The 12244-nt window shown below is 39.0% G+C and overlaps 1 protein-coding gene across 1 annotated transcript in view; it reads right to left on the bottom strand.

The window, feature by feature from the left end:
• The window catches only part of HECTD2 (HECT domain E3 ubiquitin protein ligase 2), a 72129-nt gene that overhangs the window by 38380 nt on the left and 21505 nt on the right, over positions 1-12244 (bottom strand).

The following is a 12244-nucleotide window of genomic DNA, read 5'->3' as shown; positions in this document are numbered from 1 at the left end:
AGACTGACATTTTAAATTGGCCACATGATTGGGACGCTGAAGGTTGTTCCTGGCCATGGAGCACAGATGGCAACGAGAGCATCAGAGGTAAACAAGAGTCTCTATGGAGGTTGGGTGTTCAGTAGGAGGACCCTGGGCCTGCTCCTTGTCCCTCTATTGCTGGAAAGGAATTACTGTTTTAAAAGGTTTGCTGCTGGTGACACACTGGTGCAAAATGCTATACTCTAAGCTTTATCCCGAATAATTTGTAATTAAGTAAATAATAAAGTAACAACAACAACAAAAAGCACCAGCCTTGGAAGTAAGGGACTTGGTCCTGTTGTTGGCTCAGTTACTAACTTTCATAACCTCAGACATGTCACTGAAACTCCTTAGGCCTTAATTTTGCCATTATAAAATAAACGAAATTACCTACGTCAGCTGTTCCCAAGGTTCCAAAGAACTTCAAGGGCCACCTCATGGGACTGGCTCTGGTGGATGTGCTTATTCAGAGCAGCTCAGTTTTTCTCTGCCTAATATAATGATGCTCTAAGAAAAATTTTACTTTCCAAAAAAGTGTTTTGCTATGAAAATAAAAAATAACAATAGGTTTGAAAACCACTAGTTTAATAATTTCTAACTTCCACCTCTACAACTATTTAAGAACAAAATGGATAGGACTTATAAACCAATCAAAAGAGTTAAAGACAATCCTCTGTTAGAGTGAACTGTATGAGGACATCTAATAGAAAAATTGAAGCAGCATGGAGACTTAACATGTATATGTCATCTAAACACCTGATTTTAGTTACGACTTGTGTTCTACAACAGGGTATAAGAAAAAGTTCTAAAAAAAGAGTCAAAAGATCTGGGTTCTCTTTTGGGATTTTACATTCACAAGATGTGGTCGTTTTAAAATAAGTCCATAAATTCTTTTATATTCCTTCATGAAAAGATGGGAGTCTAACTTTTCTCCCTTGGAATGTGGGCCAGCCTTAGTGGGTCCCCACTAATGAGAAAATGTGACAGAGAGATGCTGTAGGTTTCGTAGGTTACAAAAGGCAATACAATTTCTGCTTGGCTGTCTCTTTTTGGGGTGCTCGACCTTGGAGTCCAGTCGCCATGCTGTGAGGAAGCCAAGCAGTCCATGAAAAGGCCAGGGGCAAGTGTTTCAGCTAAGCCTTCAAGGGATTCCAATATTGTGGAAACCAAAACAAATAAACAAGAGCAACCTGGAAGAGTCAGGAATCATGCAGGGAGGGAAAAAATGTAAAAACCTATCACTAGCCTTTCACCGGAACCACCATCTTCCAGTAATTTGCCAAAACCATCAACTCATAGGGAAAGGGGAAAGGCACCCACTATATGTTCTCTAGGCCTTTTAGAAAACATGGCCTTTGGCCACATAGATGCCAATCTACAAGAAAGGTGATATTGTCACCATCAAAGGAATGGGCACTGTTCAAAAAGGAATGCCCCACAGATGTTACGATGGCAAAATTGGAAGAGTCTACAGTATTACCCAGCTTGCTGTTGGCATTGTTGTAAACAAGCAAGTTAAAGGCAAGATTCTTGCCAAGAGAATTAATGTAGGTATTGAGCATATTAAGCACTCAAAGAGCCGAGACAGCTTTTTGAAGCTCATGAAGGAAAATGATCAGAGAAAGAAGGAAGCTGAAGAGAAAGGTACTTGGGTCCAACTGAAGTGCCAGCCTGCTCCACCCAGCAAAGCACATTTTGTAAGAACCAATGGAAAGGAGCCTGAGCTGCTGGAACCCATTCCCTATGAATTCATGGCATGATAAGCATAAAACAACAACAACAACACCACCACCCCAAAAAACCCTCAAGATTAAAATACATGCATACATACATACATAAAAATAAAAACCTATCACTAATTTACTTGGATAAAAGTACAACCAGGAAATAAGAGGGTTCTATAAAGAAGAAATATTCAGAGAGGGAAAAAAGAATTCTTGCTCATTAAAAGCATATTAGCAGAAACAAAATACTTAGTAGAAGTGTTCTGAGGAAATGCCCTAAAATATATAGCAAAAGGATAAAGAAATGGAAAATAGAAGTGAAAAAAAAAAAAAAGAAAACTAGGAGTTCAGAAGGTCTGGCTTTTGAATAATAGGGGACCCAAAAAGAAAGAAGCAGCAGATGGGAGGAAATCATCAATAAAAATTTCTAGAAAACTTCTTGGAATTCAAGGACATGAACTACTAGAGGAAAAGGGCCTACCAAACATGAAGCAAAAGGGATGAAACTAGACCCACACCAAGCACAGCTCTGTGCAATTTCAGACGCTCTGAGACAAAGAGATGATTCTACAAGCTTCTAGAGAGACAGATACCTTATACAAAGGACAGGAAGGTGAGAGATGTACTCTGCACACACTAGAACAGAGTGGCCTAAGAGTGAGTAATTTTGATGCCTGCCATCACCAAGATCCTGACTACCTCTGTACTCTTCTTTTGTAACTGAAGATAGAAGGAATAGGTGAGCCCAGCCCAGACTATTATCTGTACTTTGGCTTGTCTTGCCAGTGGGGTGATGAAACCCCTGTTCTCCATTTCTTGCTGTGCTATCTGAATCAGCTGAGGGCACTCAGTTCACCTCACTGCTTTAACCTGGGGTACTCCTGACAGCTGGAGAGGTCGTATTTCTGCCAGACATCTAATACACAGATAGTCCAACAAATCACAGCTCTGTCAGATATGCCAATAGTTGTCCTTTGTTTCCCAGGATTCACTCATGACCTTGCTCACTTCTCCAGAAAGGACTCATACATTCTTGCGGAAGCTGAAGCCAGATCTGATTCAGAGACTATTCAGACTATCATCTCTTCACCTAATAGTGGCAATATTGTCCCTTACACATCCAAGGTTTGTGCTTGCTATTCTGTTTTTCAAAACTAAGCAGTGCGTGTGTGTGTGTGTGTATAATTAGAGATATAATTTAAGTGGTATACTGTTTATAGGAACGTATAAACACAACAAAACCATTTTGTAAAAAAATCAAGGGAATAGTAGTTACCTCTGGACAGAAAGGAAGGGCAATGCAACTGGGTGGGTTCACAGGAGCTTGTAATATTCTTTTTCTTAATTTTAGCACTAAGTTCATGTGCTTTCCTTTTATTATTACTAAAACCATATGCTACTGTTGATTACATTCTTCTGTATGTGTGATGTTTCAAAGTTTTAAAAATTTGTGCAGTTACCCACGAAATAAGAGTAATAGAAACTCCTGCCCATCACAATCCCTTCCCTACAACTTAGCTGCCCATAATATTATCACTCATATTTACTGAATTTCATAAGGCATGGAACTGAATGCTTTTAAATGCTTTTTTTCATTTATCCTTACAACCTTATGAGGTAGCTTCTTTATTATGTTATTTTACAGATGGAAAAACAAGCACAGAGAGGTTAAATAACTTTTCCAGGATCATAAATTACAGAGCCAGGATTCAAACCCATCCGGATAAGTTACACACCCATGTATTTCCCACTATTAAATAATGCCAAATCTTCTACCTGCATAAAAACAAGTAGCAAAACTGAACCCTAAATTTACATGGAAGTAGGACCTGGTAAACTATGAAAGGTCAAAACAAAACTCAACAAGGATCAAACAAAATCAATGTTTGAAAATGAACCCTTTAAATCATAAAACTCTGGTGTAGAGGATATTTTACAACTCATAATGCCCCAATTCCTCATTCTATAAATGAGCAAATGAAGGCTCATGAGGGCGAAGTATAATGTCTAAGGTCACAATGACACTTACTGGTAGTAATTAACTCAAATATTCAGTTCTTATTTGATATCATAATTTACAGTGTGTGGGTACAAGGCAGGTAATAAATGAGCTACAAGGGGCACCTGGGTGGCTCAGTCATTAAGCATCTGCCTTCAGCTCAGGTCATGATACCCAGGGTCCTGGGATTGAGCCCTGCATCAGGCTCCCTGCTCCGCGGGAAGCCTGCTTCTCCCTCTCTCACTCCCCCTGCTTGTGTTCCTGCGCAACTGAAACAGGGAGACCAGAGTGGATTAGTCATAACAGGTGGTGTTAACATCATTGTCTATAGGGTGACTTTTCTAAACATTTGGCAAAAAATAAAATTGAAGGTGGGAGAGAGAAAGGAAAAAGAGGGGGAAAAAAACTCTGACTCACAGGACTTTAGCCACCAGAGCCAAATATATTGCAATATATTCATTAGTTTTTGGAGATGTACTTTTTACTAAGTTCAATGATGTTTATGTTTGTAAAACTACAACCAAAAACACAGGTGAAATGTTCTTTTATGGGTCTAGTTATAAAAATATTCAAAAGTCCCTTTTCCAGAAGGTTACCTCTAGTGGAACAGATGTCTTAAGCTGGACATATCTTAGAGAATTTATTATGGAGATGGGTCTGACATTCCAACAGGGAAAACTGACCAGAAACCCAGAAAAACTGTCTCCTGTATATTTCCTCATTTAGTAAACTATTTACTGAGCAAACACTTTATGTGCCATAGAGGCTGGATCCTGGAGATACACAGATGAATTAAAAATTCAAGGAGAATGCAGATGCATTTACTCTCAGACTCAACAATCCCACTTCTCAGAATATCTCAGAAACACAAAAAGACATATGTACAGATTCATTCACTGTGGCATTGTTTAGTAAAAGAATGGACACAACTCATTTCTTTTAATAGGATCTTATTAAGTAAGTTATAGTACATCCTATACAGTGGAATACAATTATAAAAAAGAATAAGGGAGCCCTTTATGTACTGATATAGAAAAGTATCCAGGATATACTAACTAAAAACAAGGTGCATATACATATACAATGCATATGCAGTTACCTTTTCCTTAAGAAAAGGTGGGAAATGAGAATGTATATTTTATTTGCTTTCATTTACATAAAGAAACACAGGAAAGAATACAAGACAGCAGGGAAGAATGTAAAAACAGGATGTCAGAAACATACTGTTTTTATAGTTTTTATTTTTTTTTTGAAACACACAAATGTGTTACTTATTCAAAAAATTAACTTCAATATAAAAAATAAAAAGAATAGCTCTTCCCCTCTCCAAAATAGAAGCTTAAGAATTTACTACAGACTAGTAAAGAGACAGATAAGTAAACAAATAAATGCCAAAGGATACTCTAAGTTCTTGATAGATATACTTCTCCCCTAGGCACAGTTAGGAAAAGTCAAGTCCAAAGTACTCACTCTGACCCAGGGAAGGATTTTGGAGATTTAGTCTAAAATCAGTTCATTCTCCACAGAAACCTGGAGATGGGGTCATTTGAGGCTTTGGAGATACTTATTCTAGGGTAAGATTCCTAAAGCAGCTATTTCAAGTCCTTGTCTCTCCCCAGATGGCAAGTCCTGCGCTGGGTTTCTTCTAACAGCTTGTTTCTCTGTCTGCCTCTAAAAGTTGCTCTTGGAGGAACTGTGAAAACTCTGTGGTGCTTCATGATGTAGAGATCATAGGACACCACCACACAAAGACCCAATCACCATTTGAGCTAAAGACCGCTTTGTTTTTCCCTGAGCTATTTCACAGTGGCAAAGATCATGGGACGCATTTCTCCAGAGTTAGGTAGAAAACTGCAGGGCTCACTATGTCCTATTAGGGCTCTTCTAGAGTAAACTCATGAAATGCACTGAGCTGGGAGAGGAACAGTGTCCTTGAGGTAAACGTTAGAGTTCCTGTCTACTCTTTTCTGAATTCCAAGAGTGCAAAGACATTATAAAAGAGATGGGGAGAAATTGCTTCATTTCTTTTAAAGATGTTCTGCGCTGTTTAAAGATGTTTCAAAGAAGTCTGACAGGGGGCATAATCACTTTAGAAGGAAGATACAAAAGAATAAGAGAGAACGTAGTGCTAATCCCCCTCCACCATTACTTACCATCTATATTGTTTCTCTGAAGATGTATCATCCCTAACAGCTGTTGTAGTAGGTAAAACTCCTACACTTCTCTGATCTCCAAAAGGACAGCCAACTCGACAGGCAGACCTAGTCATGTGATCTACAGGGAGGAAAGGCATCCCTCAGCTGTTAGGTAAACCCACGCTGGGCTTTTGCAGCTTCTCTAATACCACTTGAAGATCAGATGGGGAGACAAGCTGTTAGAGAATACCCAGCATAGGTCCTGCTACCAGAGAAGAGGGAGGAAACTGTAATAACTGCCAAGAATGATGCATCTTTGAGGAAACAATCTTACTGGCAAGTAAAAGAGGCTTCCCAAAAGATAAGGAATTATAAACATGCTTACATTGGGAAGACTTGACTAACTTCCCATTCAATAAAGGAATTCTTTCTGCAGCAGCCCTGACATATGAACTCCAAGTCACACCTGAATCCAGGTGGCATCCAGACAAAACAGCTAGGAGAAGTCAGCACTAGGAGTTCCAATAAAGTAAAAGAAGTCTGCTAAGAGGTCTATTCCTCTAGAGTGGTGTATACAAATACTCCAAGTTCAGGTTGGGGCTAAATCCAGATTCCATTAAGACTGGCACAGATGAGAGGGAAAAAGAGACAAGTGTGGGGGCTCAAACAGATGGACCATATTCAGAGTCAATGCATCCACCCAAGGAGGAGGCAGGTAGGTTGTGCAACAGGTAGGCAAACAAGTTGGTTCAGACATCAGGATTTTAGTATAGACAGAATGGAATAAAGGAATCAACGTGGAAGCAAAAGCTATTGAACTTGAACAAACAGTCCAAACGAAAAAGGTTAGAGCTATTCATGACTTTCTTTTTGACTATCATTCTCCATAGCACACATTTCAAAGTCCTTAAGATTCTCAACACTGTTGTGGGCTGAACTGTGTGTGTCTGTCACACAGATATGTTTGAAGATATTTTGAAGTCCTAAACCCTAAGACCTGTGAATGTGACCTTATTTGGAAAAAGGGTCTTTTTTTTAAAAAAAAGATTTTATTTATTTATTTGACAGAGAGAGACACAGCGAGAGAGGGAACACAAGCAGGGGGAGTGGGAGAGGGAGAAGCAGTCTTCCCGCCGGGCAGGGAGCCCGATGCGGGGCTCAATCCCAGGACCCTGGGATCATGACCTGAGTCGAAGGCAGATGCTTAATGACTGAGCCTCCCAGGTGCCCCCCCCCCCCTTTTTTAAAGATTTTATTTATTTAGAAAAAGGGTCTTTGTAGATGCAAGCAAATTAAGATGAAGTCATACTGGATTAGGGTGGGCCCTAATTCAATGACTGGTATCCTTACAGGAAGAGGGAAATTTGGACACAGAAAGACATACAGGAAAGAATGCCATGTGAAGGCAGAGGCGAAGATTGGAGAGACGCATCTACAAGCCAAGAGACACCAAGGATTGCTGGTAATCACCAGAGGCTAGGACAGAGGCATGGAACAGATTCTAAGAACCTTCAAAAGGAACCAATTCCACCAATGCATGGATTTCAGACCTCTAGCCTCCAGAACCATGAGAGAATAAAATTTTGTTGTTTTAAGCTATCAAGTTTATGTTCTATGTTATAGCAGCGGGAGGAAACTAATATACCTTCCAAGGAGATTAGTGAATTCAAGGCGAGAAGAACTGAGTTTCCTACTTCCATTTCCTCTTCCTACTTCCTCTCTTCCCTCTAATTCCACAGTGTGAGTAACAAGTGCTCTTCTAACCTTGCTGGAGCTGACATCTCAACCCCTATGCTTTGCATTTTTCCTTGATCCTATCCTCATAGCACTTCTCTATTCTACTAGTTCATTTTATTATTCTATTTTCCTACTGCAACTTTAGTCTCTCCCTCTGTATTAGATCCTTTCCCTTGACCACACTACTCTGCAAGACCCTGCTTTTCTTTCAGTTCAAGCTAATCTTCAGTTCAAGCTAGGCAGTCTACATTGCCCCTACATCCTCACCACTAATCTGCCCCTTAACTTTCTATAATTTGAATTCTCCTCATACCATCCTACTGAAACTGTTCTTTTAAAAGTCACCAATAAACACATTAAACAACAAATCCTTGGCATTGTCTCAGTGCTCATTCATCTTGTCCTCACTTAGCAATGACATCGTAGACCAAATCCTCTTCTTTAAATTTTCTTTTCCCTTGATTTCTCTTTTTCTTAAAGATTTATTTATTTATTTTAGAGAAAGAGAGTGCGCGCATGCGAGTTGGGGAAGGGGCAGAGGGAGAGAATCTCAACTAGACTCCCCACTGAGCGTGGAGCCTGACGCAGGGCTCCATGTGGGGCTTGATCTCCCAACACACGAGATCATGACCTGAGCTGAAAACCAAGAGTTGGATGCTTAACTGACTGAACCATCCAGGCGCCCCTCTTTTCCGCTGATTTCTAAGTCACAGCACGACACGGTTCTTTTCCCTCTTTCAGGACTCACTTTCTTTTCTTATACCAACTCTTCTTTTAATGAAGGCCTTATCCAAAACTACCCTTGGCTCTCTTCCTTTTTCTATGTCTGCCATTCATTAGCTATGTAAGTTCATGCAGGGCAAGTCACTTAAAACTCTCTGTGGCTTAAGTTTCCTTGACTTTGAAATGGGAAAAGAGTTCCAACCTTCAGCTGCAATAAGGACTAAATGGATTCACATATGTACAGCGCTCAGAACCAGGAGTGGCACACAGAAAGCACGATATGGAGTTACTGCTGCAGCTGACGTTACTGCTTTGGCACATCCGCTCTGATAGCTATTTCCTCCGTCCTGGGTTCTCTCTTGTTTGACTCTATGCAATAAATACAGCTGACCCTTTAACAATGTGGGGGAAAGGGCGCCAACCCCTCGTGCAGTTGAAAATCCATGTATAACTTTTGACTCCCCCAAAACTTAACTACTAATAGCCTACTATTGACTGGAAGCCTTCCTGATGACATAAACAGTTGGTTAACATGTATTTTGTATGTTATATGTATCATACACCATATTCTTAAAATAATAAGCTAGAAAAATAAAATGTTAAGAAAATCACAAGGAAAATACATTCACTGTACTGTACTATATTTATTGAAAAAATCTGCATATGAATAGATCTATGCAGTTCAAACCTGTGTCATTCAAGAGTCAACTGGTCAACTGTACCTGTAAGACCCTCTGATGGACAGGTAACTGCCTGGGGCCTGCGGGGATTACAAAGGTATTTATTCCCTCATGGAACATACAGTCTAAGAGTTAATAGTATTCAAATGGTAACACATAAGACGGGGTTGACTGATAAGAGGTAATAACAAAAGAAAACCTAAATGGAAAGTCAAAGGAGGGAAGAACTATATCTGGTTGGAGAGAATCAGCAAAGGTTTAAGAAAGAAGTAGCTTTGAAGGACAGGATGTGTCAGATGGAAAAGAGGGGAGAGTGCATTCCAGGCAGTGGGAACAAACTGGCAAAATCTCTGAGGTAAGGTATGAGGCATCCAGGAGAATAGCTAAAATGTAGTTATATGTAGGAGAAAAGTGGGAGATCACGTTGAAAAGCTGTCATATTTTGAACGTCCTTGAGTGTCAAGGTAAAAATTTTTTATTTAATTTTGGAAGCATTAGGGAGTATGAAGATGATGTAATTAGAGTTGTATGATTAATGTGATATGATTAATCAGGCAAGAGAAACAAGTCAATCAGGAATTTCCTCTATCTGTCAGATAAAGGAACAAGGGTTTTGTTACAAAATGTGGATTGAATTTTGGTTCTGACACTTAGCAGTGACCTCAGCCAAGTCATTTACCCTCTCTGAGCCTGTTTCCATACTTATAAAATGGTGTGATAAACAGAAACGAAGATCGCCGGCATGAGTCTCAGCTTTCTGGTGTCCCATCAGGATTACATTGCATTACATGACAAAAGGGACTGTGCAGATAAAAATAATTAATTGGCTCACCTTAAAATAGGGAGATTATCCAGGTATGCAAAACCTAATGACATGAGACCTCTACAAGCAAAGAGTTTTCTCCCACTGGTTGCAAAAGACAAAGTCAGAGAGACTGGAAACACGAAGGGGATTCAACACAAGGGCTCCTGCTACCAGCCTTAAAACACAAAGCTACAATATTCCAAGAGGGTCTGTGAGCAGAGGTGGCAGACTGTATAAGTGGTCTCTTTAGGAGCTGAGAGCAGCCCTGGCTGATAGTCAGCAGGGATTCTGCCAGCAACCTGAAGATGCTGGGAGGAGGATTCTTCCCCCAGAGCCCAGCCCAGCCAACACCTTGTGAGACCCTGAGCAGAAAACCCAGCCACACTCACCAAGACGTCTGACTTAAAGAGCCATCAGCTAATAAATGGGTGTTGCTTTTAAACCATTAGGTCTGTGGTAATTTGTTATACAGCAATAGAAAACTAATACAACAGGGATTCTAGTATCTATTCTATTTTATGTGATTGTTGCAAGGCTCAGATAAAGTAACGTATACACAAATAATACACGAATATAATTTACAGTTGTTATCTAGTTAACATGTCTAAAATATATATCATTTCTCTCAATTCCTCTCCCCATCAAATAGACTCATTTTCTTTATTTCTTTAATGGTACCACAATTGCAGCTTTGTTTTGTTTTGTTGTGGGTTGGGGGACTGACATGAAGGGCACTAGTGCCTCCTTGGAGTGAGACTGAGGGGATAGAGCATGTGTGTGTGTATATGTGTGTACACTGAGTGCATAAATACAGGAGGAAAGAAGTTATCAAAGGCAAAGGTTGATAAATGAAATAAGGTAAATACTAACCTGCAAAAGTTAGCACTAGCATGGAGTATCAACCGAAAATCTGTGTGAGAAGAATTTACGCCACACACAGCTATGGACACAAGCAATTTACCAAAAACTATGTCCTTGCACATTTCTAGGATTGTTCTGTGTTGTTTGGGTGCGGGGACATTTAAACCTTTGCAGATTTGTTTTGTTATAGGCCAGGGGAAATTAAAATTATGCAAGTAATTGATGTTTCCTGTGACAAAACAATACAGAGCTGTATAGAGAAATAAAGCATATTTATAATATACACCCAATTCTACTCTCCTGAGGAAACCATTAAACCGATTGGTGGGCATCCTTCCATACCTCTTTATATGCTTAAAGAAGTATAAAAGGTTTCCCTACTCTTAAAAACCTGGAGTCATATTCTACCTATTATGTGTAACTTGTGTTTTTTATTTTACAGTGTACTGTGGGCACTTCTCCTAGACACTTTATACACATATCACATTTTTCTTAATAGAGACATAGTACTCTAAGTCACCGCTTCATAAAAGTGCCAATTTTCACATTCCCTAGACAACATCACAGATATAAATCCTTTCATTCTCTGCAACCACAGAGGAAAATGTAAACTTTTTATTGTAATTTGTACTTCTTTAAAAACAAGTGAGATTGAGCATCCTTTCACATGTGTAGTTATTGCTCATATTTTTCCTCTTTTGATTAGTCTGTTCAGATCCTTTGCCTTTTCTTCATTGGAATGTTCATTTTATTGATTTATTAATAGTCTTTATGATCAAGGATATGTTTTTCACAGACTATGTATGACATTTGTAGGTGTTTATACTTTATGACTTTAAAAAATTCCTGCGGAAGTTTTAAATTTTCTTATATACTGAAACTTGTCAATTTTTTGTTTTATGGCTCTTGGCATTGTTATCATGCCAAGCGATTTTTTATATAAATAACCTCCTGTGTTTTCTTCTAGTACCTTTTGTAGTTTAAAAAAATCTCAAGTTACTATTTTCAACAGGTTAGCCAGTCATCCTAATTCCATTTTTTGAATAACTGAATACCACTTATGTACTATATATTTTACTGATCTATTTGGCTGTCTTTGCAGCAGTACTGCAATTAAAATAGCTTTATAATATACGTACTACAGGGGAATGGGCTCCCTCATTATTTTTGCTTGCATCTTCTTGGACACTGATTCTTATAGATCACATAGAGCATCATTTTAATATCTCCGCCCCAAAACTGCTGGAAAATGTATTAAATGTAGAGAGTAAACTGGGTATACCTGACATCTTGCTGTTTTTCCATCCCACAACCTTTTAGTCTTTTGATAAAGTCTTACAGTTTTCCTCATATGGGTTTAGCTCACTTTCTTTTAGGTGTATTTCTAAGTATTTCATTATTTTTCCATCAAGTCTTCTAATTGATTATTCCTCAAGTAAAGGAAATATACTGAATTTTCATATATTTGTATAGTGTCTGGCTGCCTAACCAAATTCTATTATTCATGAGCTTTGTATCTCATTCATACCTTACCCTAGGTTACAATCACCTAAAAATAA

Source organism: Neomonachus schauinslandi, chromosome 6, assembly GCF_002201575.2.
Source record: "Neomonachus schauinslandi chromosome 6, ASM220157v2, whole genome shotgun sequence".
NCBI lineage: Eukaryota > Metazoa > Chordata > Mammalia > Carnivora > Phocidae > Neomonachus > Neomonachus schauinslandi.
This window is presented reverse-complemented; position numbering and strand designations above follow the sequence as displayed.